The following is a 19,302-nucleotide window of genomic DNA, read 5'->3' as shown; positions in this document are numbered from 1 at the left end:
TATATATATATATATATATATATATATATATATATATATATATATATATTACATGCACGTTTTATACGGCGTATAATGATATATATGATGAGAATCAAAAATAGAGAGAAATCTGAGCGATATTGCTTTTGCAAACGGAAATTAAATGCGATTATACGCAGGAAAAACAAAGCTTGTCTTTCATTGTCACGTCTAATTTCGTTGTGCACTTTGATCGAATTTCCTCAATTCTCCGTTCTTATGCGTTTGACGCACGAATTGCTTGAACCACTTATGTTGCTCGTTCGCAAACAAGTACGGTTGTTGAATAAAATAACACGCGCACGTTTACTTTTAGGTATCTCGCAAAACACGTATACGATTTTCTACTAAATTTTACTAAGATTACAGAATTTTGTTAAGTATGAAGATATGTTTAGATTTAGACGATGTAGATTTGTTGTCATTTTAGAAGATGTAAACACTCGACACGCTTTATCATGGGACGATAATAACTGAACTGCATTTTGAGGAAATTATTTTTCACACGATTACTTTGTGTTGCGATGTACATGTCACCGGATTTGTTTCAATATCTCATGAGATTTTTTGACCCCAAATTTCTCGCGATAACATCGTCTGGTATCGTGAAACTTATCGATTGCGTCATTACGCATTTACCGGATACTTTGTATCTTGAAAACCATAAATATTTTCTGTATCTCATGAATGAAAAACATGTGACAGAGTGAGATAGTGTATAAAAATTTCTAAAGACATTTCTGGAGAATCAGAAACAAAAACTAGAGTCGCAATGTTGTACGTTCTCGAGGGCCGCGAAATTTGTTTAGATTCGTACTTTTCCTTACATTCTAAGCGATCTGATCTGAATTGGAACACATTGTTTGCGATGTATTATTTACCAATATATGCTTGCTTGTAATGCATTGGATGTTTCGCATATTCACGAGATTATGTATACGTTTCCGGCTAAATTGTATCAATACATGTACTTCAATAAATACTAACGCCTATCATCGTATTTGCTTCTGGTAGACGACGGTGGAAGTGATACTTTCATACCGTTACTTACACCATCATTTCTGCATGTTTAGGCATTATATTTTCACAACATTGCTCGTCTCTCCCTCTTTCGCTTTATAATTATTATGGGTATTTACCGAGTGATAAGCGCAAATTAGAAGCGTCTATATGGTGCATTACAAATATTAACATCGTCATTCGTGCCGAAATACCTTGATTGCCAATAGAACAGCAGAATTACGCACAGTGATTAACGAACGCGAGCGTATAACGACAACAATTTAGTTTGCAACGACGAGTGTTCGTGTACGAATGATTGTGATGCCTTTGAAACGTCGCTCTGACAAACCGGTTATCAACCAAACGCTCAGCACTAACTACAGGAACGTCGAAATAATTATGTCAAATGAGCACACGGTTTCCGCGCTCTTCCATGTAGGCGAGAGCACTCTTAATTTACGACGTCTTGTCGTCGACTTTCAACGTGAAGACGACGTAATCACGGGAACGTGATCTCTGTTGCGACTACGAGAAACGTCGAACAATTTGTCCGACTCGACGTGTCTCGTCTCATCGTGTCGATAGAAATGCATTTCGATCGACGATCGCGGAGAGTCACGCGTCATAAAATGTTCGCATCTCGGCGGAGCGTGCGAATGCGAGTGTGTGCATGATTCGCTCTATTTCGAGGCCAGCGTTTCGCAGCTCTCGCGCACACTCTCAACCTCGATTCTCTCTCATTTCGAGAAACGACGCATCGTTCCACGCCGTGTTTTACGACAGCTAAAGATGACGATGGAGGAGTGAGCGCGGGCGGTGCCGTACGGTCGCGTCGTCTACCGCGTTGAACCCGATCGTTAAGCGTCCTTTTATTTTGCAGCAGCGGCGACTATTATCGCGGCTGCTGGCGCATCCTCCATGGCCCACCTATTACTGTCGTTCCCCCGGCGACATTCCCTTTTACGTAGGTGCACGTCGTTAAGACTTTCTTACACTCGAAACGCTCCTCCTTGACCGTGCGACCTGCACGGCAGGATAAATAAATAACGTTAACGTAGTTGCGAGAGAAGATGAAACGAAAAAAAGCGAAGTACATTGCCATCTTCCATTTTGAGTTAGAAAGACACATTTCGTGTTTTTTTAGCTTTTAATTCTATCAATGCGAAAGGACGGCTTTGATACGCTGAATAATTTGGCACTTTTCCTGAGCAATCTCAAAGAATATCTTTGAAATGTCGATGAATAGTACTCGACGGAATAATACAAAAAATTGCGGTTTTTAAGTCGTACTACTTTTTGTGTGGAGAAAATAATCAAGTGACGAGGTGTGCAACTTTTATCCACTAATTAAGCTCTTCAAAATCTCGCCTCTTTTCTCCCTTATTTTGTCTCTAAAAGGTGTGAAAAACTGCATAAGCCGAAAGTTGGCGCATAAAGCGTGTCTCACTAGCTGTGTCATTTTTTTAAACTAACGCTAACTAGGATCGATGACTGGAGAGTAAGACAGAAGCAAAACCTTTCCTCCCAATTAAGCCGAGCTAATTGCTCCAACGGTAAAATACGAGACTCAACTTTCTTCCATCCATAAATTATTTTTCACTTATTTTCAGTCAGCAATTATTTCTATTGCTGCTCGCGTGCTGGCTTCTCGAGCTAGCATCCTGACTGCTCCATCGTAGTATTGACATTCGCGCGATTCAGTCAAAGATGAAATAATGCGATGTCAATGAAAAATCAATGAAATATCTTACGAAACCGTTTAATCACGAAAGATCAATAAATAATGTACTGACACATATAGTCCGTTGTGTGCGTGTTGCTTGCCGGTCTGGCGAGTTAAATGGAAATACCTGAAGAAATCCGCGAAACACAAAGATAAATTTGATCATCCTCATTGATGAGCGATGACTGTTGGCGATGCGAGGAGATGACTTCAAATTTTTGCAAATTGTTTTGGTACTTTCGCGTGTTGCAAACTTTTTCAGAACTGGAGCGTTACATTATATTTCACGCCAAATATGTTTTACTGACTTTTGAAATATTTAGTCGGATTCTCGTCGGCATCGTGGTTAATTAACATGCGTTTCTCTGTTTGAAATGTATGTTACATTAGTGTCAGTGCTACGGACTAGTATCCGTAGTGCCATGATAGAACAACCAGGAGCAGGAAGCTGTGTCGGAAAGCCAAGACGGAGGATGTATAGAATGTGTCAGGCAGCGAATAGCGATGCATCATAAATCTCGAGATGTATTAAGCGACACAGTAATGCCGTAATGCCAATAAATAATAGCTACACATTTCTACACATTCTCAGCATCAATGAAAACAACAAATAATAGATTATGAAGAAACAACATTTGTTCTTTTATTTATTCTTATATATTAATTACATGTATTAAGATAATAAAATGTTAAATAACTCTGAAGCCCTTTTTAAGGACAATTAAACTAGGAAAAAATTACTATTTATTGCATCAAGATAAAATAATTTATGGTGTTTAAATTGGATAAGAGGGTATAATGTGCAATCAAAATTTCAAGATTCGAATTCTCGTTCTAATTTGCAAGAAAAAAATATAAAGTGCAAAAAAAGTCGTTTTAACATAGAAAATCTGTGAATTCGTCTCGCTCTATCAAATCGAATGTAAATTCGTTCATTAACCACGAAGTGCGGTAGTTGTTGATGAATATACATTTCGTAGTGTCCGATGACATCGCGTGTTGCGTGACGTGCATGTCTCAGACCGGCTAGCCGTGTTACGAACGATCGGATAAACACCGTCAATGCGTCCTCCTTTGCGCTCGCGCGTCACATGGAATAAGTCAAACCAAATGATATATTGCTCGCGTTTTTATCCAAATATTGCCTTCCCGCACACGAAAGACCATCGGCCGGCGAATAAATTTTAAATCGATATGTCAAATTTTTAACCATTTACAGCTTAATTGCCAAGTTTCATTCGCGCGAGGTCTATTTACATCCCTTCGAAGTCCGATAATTTTCCAATTGGATTCTCACGATAGCTTCTACCATAGAGAAGAAAAATAGCTCGAAATCTAGCGAGTACGAGAAGAAAGCTCTTTAGTTTGGATACGCGTGATTGCATTCTGCTCGTAAAGTATTATTAACAAAGTGAAAAATGTCATTAGCGCATGAGGTTGTCTTAATGAGGTAGTTTGTAAGAAACATTAAGTGCCTTTATTAACCGTGTTTGTTCTATATATATATATATATATATATATATATATATATATATCTTTTTCTCTTCCTTTATGAGATTTGTAAGATCCACCCGTATGCTTAAACGTCCCGTAAAAAATGTTATCCTCAGTGAAACACACCGGCGTTGCCGATTTCACGTTCGAGCGATAATCGTTTTCGGTTTTAGCAAAGAAAAGTATGTAATATTCAAAGCACCATTAGCCCGTTGCAACATAAATTGTATTTGCGCGTTATGCAAATTGCGTCAAGTAATTACGGTATTGGCCAATGATGGCCGTGTGTGGAGAGTACGTGTGATACATTATGGCATGTCAAACTATTCAGCTCGCGCGGAACGGGGATAAAATTTACCGACGGTCCCTCGGCATCGTGTGCTATGAGACAGGATTGCGCGAGAGGATTTAGATTGTAAAAATTCGCATTAAGTTGAATGTAAAGGAGGACGCTTAATTTATATCTCGTTCAACTTCTCACAATTCGTTTTTATGATGATTCATATCTGATCCACGTTGTATAATTACATTAAGTTTGCTAATGAAATTTCCGCGCTGGAGCGGAGAAGCTATGACATTAGCAAAAATAGCGGTCTCGTTGCCGTTTTCGTGTGGCCATCGCAAATGGTTTTCGTGTTCCATATCCGTTATAACCCGCCCGCTAAGTTTAGCTATCGGAAAACCGAGCAAAAGATACCACGACCGACCTATCGTATTACAAGACTCATGCTGCGAGAGGACAGGGAATTGCACCTTGTCTTCGATTCTTCATCGTCATCGACATGCATTTCGTGCCGATCAGGTGATCGTGATCTGTGGCGTTTATCGCGCGTTGCAATGACCTCGAAAAAAAAGAAAGAAACGCGCACGGCGCTAATTTCCACTTATCACAATTTACGAGCTATATTGTTCGTTAATCTGTTCCTGTATAGATCTCATTTTTCGATCGAGAACAAAACTGCATGAACTTTAACGACTTGCCCTCTAAAGAAGATCTCTTAATTACGTTCCCTCGATAATACGATTCGCTTTTAGCGATTCGTTAATTAAGCAAAGAAAGGAGACAAAAAAATTGAAAAAGTAAAGCACGGCGATATAAATGGAGTTGATTACACGGTAATCGCTTCGCAACAATGCGAGGCAATAGCCGTTTATTGTATAATTAAATCTGCGTCTCGGAGTCTCGTAATGTCGTAAAATCACGTTGCAGGTGGCGTACTTCCAACATGAGAAATGTCATGAGGGGGACAGTCGCTATAAATTATTATATAACTTGATGAAGGTGACTCATCAGCGACCGTACACGTTAAATCTCGGCGATGTCGGATGGTCGGGACGGAGAACCGAACGAGTATCACGCAATGCGTGGCGCAATCAATGATTCAGCCATCCGTGCAAAAACGTCCCTCAGATTGCTCGTCGCTCCTGAATTCTGCGATATCGGAACGTCGGTTCCATATTTTATACAAGTTATCGCGACTCTGCAAATAGTCGTAGATAAAATGTGTATGTGAAGCACGGGGTTGTGTATGAAATATAGCTTCGGGGCGAAAGTAAGAGCTACCTTTAATGAATCCTAGCACGTCAGTCGACGCGCATAAATTAAAGCACGCAGCGGACTTTATGGCGTTGAATTTTCGTCGCCGACGGTAAGTCAAGTAATAATGAAAAAGAAGTAAATAAATGATCAAGCAAAATAAAGTAAGAGATAAGAAGCGATGAAAATGGAAGAGAGACAGTTATGCTGGAATCAACGTTTGCGATAGATTTAGATAGATAGATAACTCGACATTTCTATTCTCTCGTAAGTGTGTTGTGGCGAATATTGAATTATCGCAGAGAGCGGTAAGCCGGATAATCCACGGGTGAATTTAATTCGTTTTAATTTCACTCGATTTAGAAGGTATCGGTGCAACAGGGGGATGCTCGTTTCAGGCACTCTGTGTAATACGGTAGAGTTCCGAGCAATTAGCGGCGCACACACGCATGCAGCGTTACGCTCAAGTATTATCATGTATCTACCGTCGCCGGTTTCGGATGACCTACTCATTGAACACGAGCTTCGCATTCTCACGACGATGCCGGCAGTAAAACGCAAGGCTTAAGAACCTTTGGCAATGTGACGCTACTTTAAGGGCGTGAGCCCGCAAGGCGTCGCCATGACGACACCCCTTATATGTATATACGCTTCTGCTTGAAATAGTGTATTCAACGGTACGACGAACGCAGTTTAAGCCCTTCGTCCTAAGAAAACACGGCGTCTCACAATCGAGATATTTTCACCTTTAAATGCGCGTGACCTTTCGCGCTTGCGGATAAGTAAGTTTCCCTCTTATTCGTAATTTGCATCGCGCATATACAGCGAGAGAAATAACGTAACAACGCAATAAATACTGCCACCTTTTCGCCCGCCGTGAGGAACAATGGGCACAAGCCGCTTTCAGATCTATCGTTGTAGCACGATAGACGAGCATCTGAAGCTTACCTTGAAATATTCAACTCCTTTCCACGCTATGAGTGGTACGATATTTTAAAATGCAGCAAGTACATAAGAGACTAAAGTGCACTTAAAAAATTACCACGGGTAAACTCAGCCGGCGGCGCGCCATAAGTAACTGTTATGAATCTGGCTCGCGACGCTTCTCGTAATTTTTTACAATTTTATTCTGCTTTTGCAGACGCATACACGTCGTTGTTGCGCATATGCGTGTGCTTGTGCGCGCCTAAGAATTCATATAAATAGCATTAAACTCGACTTCTTCCAATCATGCGCCAGTAAGGATAACAACGCTTTCTCCGTACGTCGCACGGAGAATTATTAATATTGCGTCGTTACATAAAATGTAGCAAGTTTCGTCAGCTCGTAAACAATGGTTTAGCAATCACCCTTTTGTTAATGCTGAGGTCGTTATTCGTCTCGCGTCATCAGGTTTCTTCATTGTTTCTTCAGTATTATATCAAAAGCCGAAAGTTTATTTACGTTATCATCGCGGCTATTGCATAATTCATCGGAATTGCAATTATTTCTACTCCAAGGAACGAGACCTGCGTCCTCCGACGAAGGTATAACGTTGTACATTAGGGCCCTTCCTTTTCTTTCCTTTTCTAGAAATTATTTACGAACTTTCGCTGTTCAAGACGATCAGATTAAAACCTAATTACGGCCACGAATAAGAAAAGATATGGAAATTTGCACGGAGCGCCTCGAAAGATGCCGCACGCCGAGATGAAGTCGCTACGAGCGAAATAGATGCGTCGCGTAGGCGGTGTCGCAATTAAGAGTCCCCCGTTTGCTTCTGCCACCACTATGTACGTATCCCTGTGCAACAATAAATTAACGGTTGCGCGCGTTATCGAAATAATTTTTACGATGGCTCGAATACTCAACATTTGCGGGAAGGAAATCCTTCACGTATCGCGCATTTCCTTTTGTCTGAGCATCTTACTGTTCATGACACTTCGTAACTCCGAAAGTTTCCGGACGAGACTTCTGAAATTTCCTCGTATCCACGGATGCAAGGAGTATGCGAGCGGAAGCGAGAATGGACTTAAGGAAGAGATAAGCTCGCTTCAAAAGGCTCCTCCGCATAACGAAGATTTATTCCTCAGACGATCGTAACGTACTCGCGCGCTTCCTTCAACGTTTCGAGCCATTTTCGCGTGCTGGCCTTAAATTTTCATAATTCCAAAGTTGTCGTCCTAAATTGCGTCACGTTAAATATGTAATATCTAAAATTGGTATTCGATGAAAGTATCCTGAAACAGCTCGCGCTTTTTAAGACAAGAATACACACATATCCGATACTTGTACAAATTGGGCAAACTTAAGTGAGGTGACTTCAAGAATTCCAAACTTTCACGTGTTCATCCGGATAATACGATAATAATAACATAATTAGTGCAGGATGATCAGAATAAGACAAGAGCGCAAACGACATCGTAAATGTGAGGTTTTCTTTTTCTCGCAACGCGAGAAAGGGGCTCGTTGTGTGTCTCCGTGAAGATTTTTTGAAAATTATTTAATATATAATATTTTATATATATATATATATATATATATATATATATATGTATATATTATTTAATATATTATATTTTATATAATAACACTCACATTTTGGAAACATGCATACGTTTCAAGAAAGGGGGATCGTTTTAACGGAGCGCTTGCTTATATCAAGCAACGATCACTCGTCCGACATACGAAAGTCGAAGATCAAGCTCCGTGAACTTTAGCTGCTCAGCAAAACGTTTTCTGCTGGAGAATCGCGTGCAACCGGCTCGCTGCACGTCGAATAACCAATAAATGTCAGTAGTTGGCGTGTATTGCCGATATTTAAAAATATCTCAATATCGCCTGGCTCTCTGCACGTAGATGTACCGGGGAGAGGGCTAATGTTCGTATTACAACCACGCTCGACGCCTCCGACGCATTCAGTTCACTTTTAATTCATTCGAACAAATTCCACGTTTCGCGCGCTTATGTTCTGTTTGTTGATTAATTGTGGCTTCTTGTTCAGCGAATTGTTCAGCGAATAATCGGCCGATTCGCTATCATCGTGAAGCGCGTTGATTGAAATTTCCGAGATAACGTCGCAGTCGCCATGTTAAGCGATTGTCAAGCGGACGCTTACTGCGCTAGAAAGGCTGTTCATGAATAACGTGCATTTCTCTTGACCTATAAGACGAATTACGCAATCACGCGAGTATATCCGAGTATATCCAGTAAGTATTCAGATGACCAGTTAGCGATTGCTACGTGCTTATTGATCTATGGCGTGTATGCACTATTAAAATAGCGCCGAAGGCTCCTTACAGTCTACCCTCTTTAGCTGAGCACAATGTTGCCAGACGTCATTGGCGCTGGCGAAATCGTGCCGATCTTCGGCGCGAAAACGGGCTCTTGCTTGGGTGGAAAAATACAAACTGAAAATAGCGGCCGAGTCACACGCGATCAAAACATTTTCGCGGCGGGAAATTAGCGCGTTATTTTTCGCCCTGGAAAACACGCTTGTAATATGCACCGTTCCGCCGTTATCATCACGTCACTTTCGGAGGTTTCGTGACCACAGTGGTGGAGAAGTAACGAAGATCCCTTAACGGCAGTACTCGCTCAAGTTTTTATAGAATAGACCTTAACTCTCCCACGTCGGGAAACTTTTCTTTTATTGCATTAAAAGTTCAAGATGTAAAGAGTAAAGTATACCTATCCCATTGAGTATATTACGGTGCACCGCGTTCCCTAAAGAGAAAAGATTGGCAAGCATTCTGGCGTAGACTTTGCACTTTTCCACCGATTCGCGTCGCGAAGCGAGGAAAATTCGACACGAGCAACGTCCATTTTTCGCGAATCGAACTCCTCCGGTTGAAATTTGCGCCACGCTGGTATTTGATCCGCGTGAGATAAGATAAAATCACGAGCTGGTATTGAATCTCCTCGAAATCCATATGATCGTGCCGAGGCAATCAGATTGCGTTCCGCTGTTCTCGTAGGCGAATCGCGGAGCGGTTCGACCTAATTGAAACGTGACGTTTTTCGCACGATGTGTCATTGGTGTGCGTTGTGACTGTACAGAATAACATAGAAAATCAAACGCTCACGTCGCCGGTCTTAACCGCTAATTATGATGTGATCGGTCACGCGTTTGTCAGTTTAACAATTTCACTCGTTAATTTTTGATAAATTTGTGCGAGCACTTTTGTTTTCCGGCGTTTTGGCGTTCACTGGAAATTTACGTGATTAGGTTCATGATATGCATTGCGTTACTTCGTTGTAATTTCGCCACCGTGATTTTACCTGCGCCAGTGCGCGCGCGAGCGCGTAATAGCGTGCAATTATTTAACAATTGGAGTCGGGTTTCCGGCGCGCGCGAACGTATCTCGGGAAGCCGGCGGGAGCGAGCGAGAATGTCTTCCGGAGGGGAATGCAACGTTGTAAAGCCGCACTGTTAAACACCCCCGATTCGTCGCCGAAAACCTGGTGATTAATCGAAGAAGCTTAAGAGGGCATATTTATTTTTCTTTGCAATACACTTCAAAATTTTAGCCCTACTTTGGATCTAAACTTTCTAACATCTATATAGTTTGAAAGGTCAGTTTATGGTCAATAATACACAAGGAAAGTGAAGTCCTACTTAGCGACAGAACTTCTAAATGACAGAAAACGCATAAAATGTTATTTGTGGGTTCCAAAAAGGATTTCTTGGCAAAGCTAGTAAGTCAAATAGAATGAAAAGAGATTATAATTTTCAGAATATTATTAAATCGAAGAATAAAAAGTATCATTAAATGGAATATTGAGGTTGAAAATAGGATCAAGATTTTGGCTCGAAACTTTATTGTGTTTCATCTTTTTTGCACTCGCGAAACGCGAGTCTCCAGAGAAGCGCGGAATAGAAACGCGTTTCGTATTTGTCCAGCGATAGGCCGAGTCTTTACGTTCAATCGCTCGCGGTTGGCCACCGCAGATGGGGCGATTTCGTAATCATAAAGGGAGTATGAATTAGAAGAATTTCACGTGCATCACGCGCCGCGTAGACATGCGGCGGCCCCGCCTATCGCAAAATGCCGTGCATACTTCATGCATAAATCTGATATCTTTATATATATTCGTGTTGCACGCGAGGAACCTTAAAGAAGTTTGTTCATCGTCTCACGTCGCATCAAGTTTCGAAAGTCAGCCCGCCCACCCCGCTGCAATAACCGCTCACATTTTAACGTCGACAGACGAGCTGGACACTTCATCATGTCTCCTCTAATTTTCTAGCACGTCCAAATACTCAGCTTAATGCCACGAGCTGCCACAGGTTATGCATTCTAACGCGCGCTTGAACATGTTTGATGGATCTATCATTGGCATTTGAACCCGAAGAATCGGGCGGAAATAGGCATTCCGTATTACGGATTCACGAAGCTCCACTCGTACTCTTTTGGCTTAGAAACATTGAAAAATATCTTTCTTTGTGCATACGTGTGCGCCGTCAATACGTTACCTTCAAGCGAAATTATTTCTGTTTCGTATCTGTTGACACTGTGCAATTTTTTTGTACTTTATATATGTCTTATAAATCTCAATTTGCGTTTCTCAAAATCACAATGAAGTTGCATACGACGATGTTTGAAGACATAAATCACAGGATGGATACAGTATTTTTTTTCAACAGACGATAGTTCAGACTCTGTTGGGAATGTTTTACCATATTTTTCTATATTTTACTGGTTTAAGCGAGAAATATGTTACGTATTCAATACCAATATTTAATTTGCACGAACACACTGCGAAATATGCTTTTATGCTATCGCATAAAATTAAACTGGATTTTGTCGAAACCGGTATTCTCCCTCCTCTGCACAACAAAATAAATAAGTCAATGAAAAGTAAATTTACAGTCGTCAACTATGAAAACAAATGGCATTAATTACCAAGCGAGTGTAAACCTCTCTCTTCTGCATGAATATTTATCGCAAGGCACGTTTATCCACATTTCTCATAGAAGCTTTAGGTAATCCGTTAGCGATAAAAAAGAAGCGGTGACAACGCTAAGGTGATAAAGATTACGCGACGCTCTCAAGAAGAAATCCTCTCGCACTGCATTAACGGCAAGTAACAGGAATTTCTCCGCTTTCCGCTGGATAAGTACTTAAATGCAAATAGCGTGCTTCTAAAAAGTTAGAACGGAGAACAGCGGTAGAGTCGCAGAAAAAAATGCGTCGAGGTGCACACACAACACGAGATGAGAACGCGCGATACGTGTTACAGAAAAATTTTATATAAAGTCATAAAAAAACGAGTACGAGGTAACAAACGAAATATTCGAATGAATTCTTTTTATGATTATAACACGAAATTGCTGTTATCTAAGAGAGTATAGAGCGTCGGGAATTTACGCCAAATTTACTACATACATATTTACAATATTTGAATAATGTCTTCCTTTTGTATAAAATGTTGTGAGGAAATTATAAGAATTCTTATTTTACGTTTTCGATCGGCAATTTTTCTTTCCTTTCAATTAATTCTTCTTTTGAAAGAGAAACGACTTCATGTTTATTGAAAACGTTCAATTCTTCTCCAATGTTTCTGATTTCAAGTTTTATTTCAATTCGTACATCATCGGTTGGTAAGAAAAGTATTATCCACCATCGTTTCCTACCACGGACTAAGGAATAGAAGGACGGAGCACAAGGGCTAGCGAAAGAACACGTTCGCGGCGAGGGGCGGGCCGCCATATTGGTTTCTGCTATCGCACACATAGAATTCATACTAGCATACATGTGAAATGAAAGATTGCGGTCTATTTGACTCATCGAAACATTTGTAGCATCAAGTAAACCGAAATCTCAAAATAATAGAGCACAATCCCAAAATAATAGTTTAAAACGACATTTACAGTTTAAAACGACAGTCAGATCTTGCATTCATGATCTCAAGTTCATTTTCAATTGTTACATGGGTCCTTTTATTGGCTATGATGTATCTCATGCATTTACTCGCTACCTAACCTGTTAGACGTCCGAGACACCAATACAGCGAACGTGGGAATATCATTGACATGTATCTATGTATGAGCTGGTAGAAACCAATATGGCGACGAGCAGTTCCCCCCGCATGCATGAGTGTATATCTCTCTCGCCCAAAGTAAGCGTTTAGGCTCCGTCCCCCTATTTCTTATTTTCCCCGTGTTTCCTATAAACTATCGATTATCACTGCTTATCATTTCTATAATATTAATATCGGATTATTGTACTAATCACGAGAATAGAAGGTATTTTTAAAACAATACGTTCCGTCACGATAATTTCCAACAATTAATCTATTATTTAAAAAAAGAACGAATACGCGTTCACTAGAAGCGCAAGAGTCTTAGCTTTCCTATGCTTTTTGTATCAAGTCGCTACGACTATTACAAGGGAAGTTATCGATGGTCGTATCGAGCTGAGCTTTCGATCGGTTCTGCGTCGATCAGTTAGTATGTGTATGTGTATAAAAGCCGCACCCTGCTGAAATCATAGGACGTGGGTAGGCGCGTGTCTACATTCCCAGACGCGTTTCCAGGAACTCACGTGAAGGATGCGAACTCTTTCCTTCCTCGGCCTTGCCCCTACCTCGCGGCCTTGCCCCATTCCCGCATGACGTCGTGTGGACCCCGAGACCGCTCGACGTGGTCGATGAATTCGCTAACGCGCACGTATACCGACAGAGCGCGCCAGCCGTCCAACAAGCGTCTCGAGACTTTGGGACAGTATCTTATGAATGAAAAGTGAGAAGTTGCACGTGTCGCGCAGCCTTCGCTGCGAAGAACGATCGCAGCTGAATGTTATAATAGATTTAAGAAGTTTATGCAGCAGGTGTGCATTTTCAAGGTGCCCAAGGAATGAATTTTCAATAACGTATCAAGGAAGCAACTCATAAATTCATTATTTATCGAACATAATTATGTTTTATATATTTGTTTTACTATCTAAATAATGAATGTTAATTTAAAACTAATTTCACGATACTACCCTGCCACGTTTCGCTCAGTACAATGCTACTCAAAGTATAAAACAGCTGTTTTCTGACTTAAAATCGATCATTCCATATCTAATATGTCAATCTAATATATAAATATAAAATATATTAATATTTTTCTTCTTTTTAATATATAACATCAAATTTTTTGCAACTGTAGCGTTTAGCTTCGTTCGCAGAAAGTTCGGCGTTTTACGTCGTTCATAACTCCAAGTCGCGCTTCGACGTTTTTGGGTCATTCTCTATCTAACGAGGCACGGATAGCGAAACGAAATCCATTTCTCGTACGTCACGGCGAACGGTCAGAAATTTCGAAACCCGCCGAAATAGTACGACCGAATGCCGGATACTGGGTACCGCGGCTTCCTTCGCGTGGCTAAGAACCCGAAGAGAATATAACACAAAAGTCTTGCTTGGCTAGTCACTTACGCTTCCTCTTCCTTGAATTTTATCCGAAAGGCGCCGCCGGCGTCTCACCCTCTTTCCAGCCCCTTCGCACCTCGACTCTTCCGTTTTTCATCGTCACGGCGGCTGGGTTACACACCCTGGGAAAGTATTACGTGCATCCTGTTCGTGATGGAGGAGCCTCAGTTTCCTCCCGGTCGACTACTGGAGTCTCGCCGGGATCCCTCGGCGAACCACAGAGATTTCGAGGTGATTTGAAAAGGCCTCGCACCACTTCTTTTTCACAATTAGCGCCGCGATTACTCGTGCAATTATCTCGATCGCGACGCGCGCGAAGATAATTCACTGGCGTGATTCTGTTGAAAAATCTCCAACCGAGATATTTTTTTCGAAGAATCTGTGGCATTCTATATATCACGAGGGATCTCACGTGGATTATGGTTCTTCGTACCTAGATTCTTACCGCAGCTGGGTCGGAAAATTGTCCCGATATACGTTCGTCTCATCCTGTTACCGAAACTATTTTCTATGTAATCTATATATAATCTGTCTGTATGTATTATGAGACAAAAATTAAGATGGTTTCTGATATAAAGGCAACTCATGAATATCTTGCCGACAATGCATATTTTACTCGGCGAAAGTAGACTGCAGAGGGCATATACGAGTTATCGTGACGTTTTGCATTTTGCATGCGGCTCTTTTTATGGTGTAAAATATTATAACAAATCATATATGACTCATATAGTTACTACTCCATTTTTGTCGCTTGAAAATTTCTGTTTGAATTATTCTCGTTTTACTTTGTATTTTATCTTCTCTCTCCAATCATATCAATACGTATGTAAATATATAAATTCTGCACGTTTATAAAAAGAATCAAATATTTCTTCAAAAGAAGCCAAATATACGTAAATAATGAACACATCTAAACTTCTCCACCTGCAGCCGTTTTATCTCATTTGCCGAGATAACTACAAAATAAATTAAAAATGAAAAGGAAAATAATTTTACGCTCGGCGAAAATGTAGTCACTTTACTGGCGTGTGCGCGTAACTTGATTTCATTTAAAATATTTAGCGAGAATATATTTACTTTCGCGCAGCGAGACTACAGCAAGTTTCTAACAACAGCAAGTTCGAGTTTAGCTCGCAAAAGCGCAGCGTGCCACATTGTTGCCCGCGTTGTCATTATTGCGTCCCGATAGTACAGCGTCCCGGCTTCGCGTGAACGAGGAGGTAAGAAGAAATGGGGTGGCCGGTCGTCAGTGGAGGCGAGCGAAGGACAGGAGCGGCAGTATTGACCCAGTTGGCGGCGCTCGTTGTTGCCTGTCGTTTGCCCTCTTCGCTCTCTCGGCGACCCCTCGCCGTGCTCGGTTTAAGCTAAAGCGGCTGCGGCGGACGCACGCGTGCGTACGTGCGTGTCTGTGTGCGTGCGTACGTGTGTGTACGTACCTCGTCATTAATGATATCGATGCTCACGTGGGTCAGCGGGTTAGCCGCGGCTGTCTCGTGGGTGAGAGGTGTTAAGCCTTCGCGCATTTGGCATGTCAGCGGCGTTAGTCCGAATAATCTTTTCGAGAGTATTTTTATGCGCACGGGGTATCTTGAAATCCTGTTGACCTCAAATCGACCCCCGCTAACCGTTCCGAGGTATTAGGGAGCGGATGAAGAAGAATGAAAATTGTCATTGTTCCTTCTTCATCTTGGAATTATAATGTTTCGCCGACTCACTTCGGTGTGTAGTCGGATTAAAGGTTGTGGCACTTTTATCTCTGTAAATTTCGCAATGTATTTCATATTCAACATTTATCTCCTGATAATTATTAAAAGACAAATTCTCTTTCTCTCTCTCTTTTCTATCGAATACGAGGAGACGCTTTGTGAAACCGATCGAGAAAAATGATTGCAATCTTTAATCAGCCGATTAAGTTGAATATAAGAGCGACGGTGTTATTTGTTAAAAATTCGGTTCAATTTTTTAATTAGGTTTGAATTTATTATATTTAATGGAAACAAATTATTGATGGAAGAACACAAATAGATGCCGTTTTTACTAGTTTTACGAGTTTTATTATGAGTATTACCTGTTTTTTCTATCAAAAATGTATGTGACTTTATTTATAGAAAATCAAGCTAAATTTTTATTATTTTGAACTAAGCGAAACGCATTATGATTTTAAGATTTCGTGCGGCGATGCCGAGAAGTGGATTTTGCCGTGCAAAATGTATTCACAAATGATTAATACATGTAAGGGGATGCCTAAGAATATCTGCGAGACAAATGACTCTAATTTATAGCGTTGCGCGACATGTACAGTTAGCAGACAGCAGAAAGCGATGAACTTGTTGAGGATTAAACCTTCCGAGTTATTGTGCTCAATATGCATACTCGACACGTAAAACATATGAAATTGATTTTGCATATTTAATGTCGGCTATGAATCGTTTCATTCGGTGCACTTGTTAACGCGAAAATTTCGCAATGATTGATTCACTAAAATACAAAGTGCCGCCCCGTCACAGCATCTATAACTTGATAAACATTATCCGACATTATTGTACATTATTTATCTCGAAATCATCCGTTATTAAACGTTGCTTTGTTCTCGCAACTATATAAATTATTTGACGTTCTAGTATCAATATGATAAATGTGACAAGCTATTTGAAAATATAATTTCCTTTTCACAAAGTCTGACTGATAAATTTAACGTTAGCATAAAAATTGATTGTAAGTAATTTGTAAAATTTATGTAAAAGTAATACCGGATTTTATACGGCGGCAACATAAGCTGTATGTAGGAATATTTGCAATTAGAGTATTGAAATATATATAGATTTCTAGATAGTTGTATCGGTTTGTTAACGACGTTTCACGGGAAACGAATTATATTTGATGTAACAGGCTCGGATATTTTCGTCAATTGATCGACTAAAAATACACAAATAAATATTCCTTGTAGTTCAATTAGAACGAATTAAAGAGAACAAGTGAAAAGAACTTCGTTTTCACGAGCTAAACGTGTTTTTCATAATTGACTTATAGAAGAGAATTAGATATCTCCAGAGATGGTGTGACGTCTGCCAATAATGTCAAAAAATGACACGCGGGTCTGTCATTTATTATTTGTCACATTCTATGTGACACACACACACATACATACACACATATATACCACGATTCTGTGTTCTTTACTCTCCGTTCGATACGCGCAACATTCAGCGCACCATCGAATGCGAGTACGTCTCTGTGTGTTTGTATTATTGTACACATGTACACATGTACACTCTCATGTACAGCGAATATAGAAAGTACTTGTGCATCTTTTTTTGGAATAAATTTAAACGAAAGAGAAAAATATTTTGCGAAATACCTCCGTCACGATCTATTGTTTTCATTGGGATCTCAATATATCGAATAAGAGCGTGCAGTAAAAATATTTTTCTTTTGTAGATTTTCCTTAGTTTTTTTAGTTTCCTAATAGACTTTTTTTAAGATAGTCTCGAAAAAAGAAACACACGATGCGCAAATATCACCCAGCAGTTGTGCTCCGTGTATATGTTACGAATTATTTTAGACATATATCGAATAACGTAATTCCGTCAAGTAAAGTAGCTGAGTTGATTATAATATAAGAAACACTGGCAAATCGAATTAAACTCACACGCGACATTTGACGATGTAAATTTTTTATGCGACTTTTGTCACGACGGTGAGTTCTGCTTTATGTAAGTTGACGCGCGTTTCTTAGATAGACTGAAGTGGAACGAACTGAATGAATGATTCAGCGACTCTATTGATTTCAGTTTATCGGAATTGAATGTAAGTCGAGTTGCCGCGCCAGATACACGCCTAATTCGTGCTTCTCAAGTCACGATGTGGCTAATAATATATTACGAGACTCTGTCACCTAGTATATTCCGCACACACACACATCGTCTTATACATTTTCACATCTCACGTAACAGTGGAGAGAAGAGGAGAGTATATGACATGTTAGTTTACGCGCGCACATAAAATCTAAAAAATGACTGTGTCAGCAAAATCCTCAGAATATCAATAAAAACTTATGCACAAACAACTCATGAAAATTTTACATTTCTTGCTGGCAATAAACGCGAGTGCTGTACGGAAGAGGTTAATGTCACACGGAAGCCCACGAGTCACGTTTTCGCGACACACGCAATTTAGCTACACGAGAGTCCATACAAAATTCTCGGTAAGCACTAAAACAAAATAAGACGAAGATACCTCTCGTGCACATGCGAACGCGCCGTCTCACGCCATGTCACGAAACGTTATTTCGACGAAAGAAATCAGCCTTTTACAATTTTGCGGACGGGAGGACCTCGCGATTTGCGGGTTTCGATTTCCCTGCGAAAGCTCGCTTTTGAGCGTGCCGCGGCCGCGTAATTAATGCCATCGAATTCACGGCAGAGTGTTTTCAACGCCATGTTTAACGCGGCGCTGAGGCAAACTCAGCTGGCGCCGTCTGTGTAAATAATACACCGTTGAATCACTCTACCCCGTATGATGCTTTCGACGAAACGTTAATTGCTAATTGGAAAACGTCGGTAGCCATGAATGCGACATCACAGCGAGCTGAATTCTCCACTTGAACTTATCAGTCGGGGAAGCGCCACGCTTGTACTACTTGCGTTTCGGCTGAAACGATTCTGTCCCTTTCATTGTTTCCTCTCGTCGTTCGGTACAACGGAGCGCCGTTAAAAAGCCTCCGAGTGGAGCTAAGCACGCGATTGCATTCGGCCCGCGAATGTACTCTCTTTAAGTACACATACTCTCTTTCTTTCTCTCTTTCTCTTAGCGGTGACTTGCGTGATATTGAGGCATCGATAGGAATTTCCAATCGATTCGAATCCCTACTTCCTCCCTCGTATCTTGCGGAGAGAAATTTCAAAAGCGACCGTTCTTGTCCAAACCCTTACACGGCTATTCCCATCATCGTTTTCTATCCGCCGTATTTTTCTCCCGGATTTCACATTCTCACCGATAGCTTACGATGAGCCACACACGAGCCCACACTGGATTCTTGCCAAGAGAATCGTCAGGTGGCAGTCATCGACTTCATCGTCTCCGCCAAGGGATTTCGCGGAACGCTCTCAGGCGCCGACGGGGGTGACGG

Source organism: Odontomachus brunneus, unplaced genomic scaffold, assembly GCF_010583005.1.
Source record: "Odontomachus brunneus isolate Ranch 3 - 2012 unplaced genomic scaffold, Obru_v1 Obru_scaffold_045, whole genome shotgun sequence".
Taxonomy (NCBI): domain Eukaryota; kingdom Metazoa; phylum Arthropoda; class Insecta; order Hymenoptera; family Formicidae; genus Odontomachus; species Odontomachus brunneus.
The sequence above is the reverse complement of the archived record's forward strand: the minus strand, read 5'-3'. Positions refer to the sequence as shown.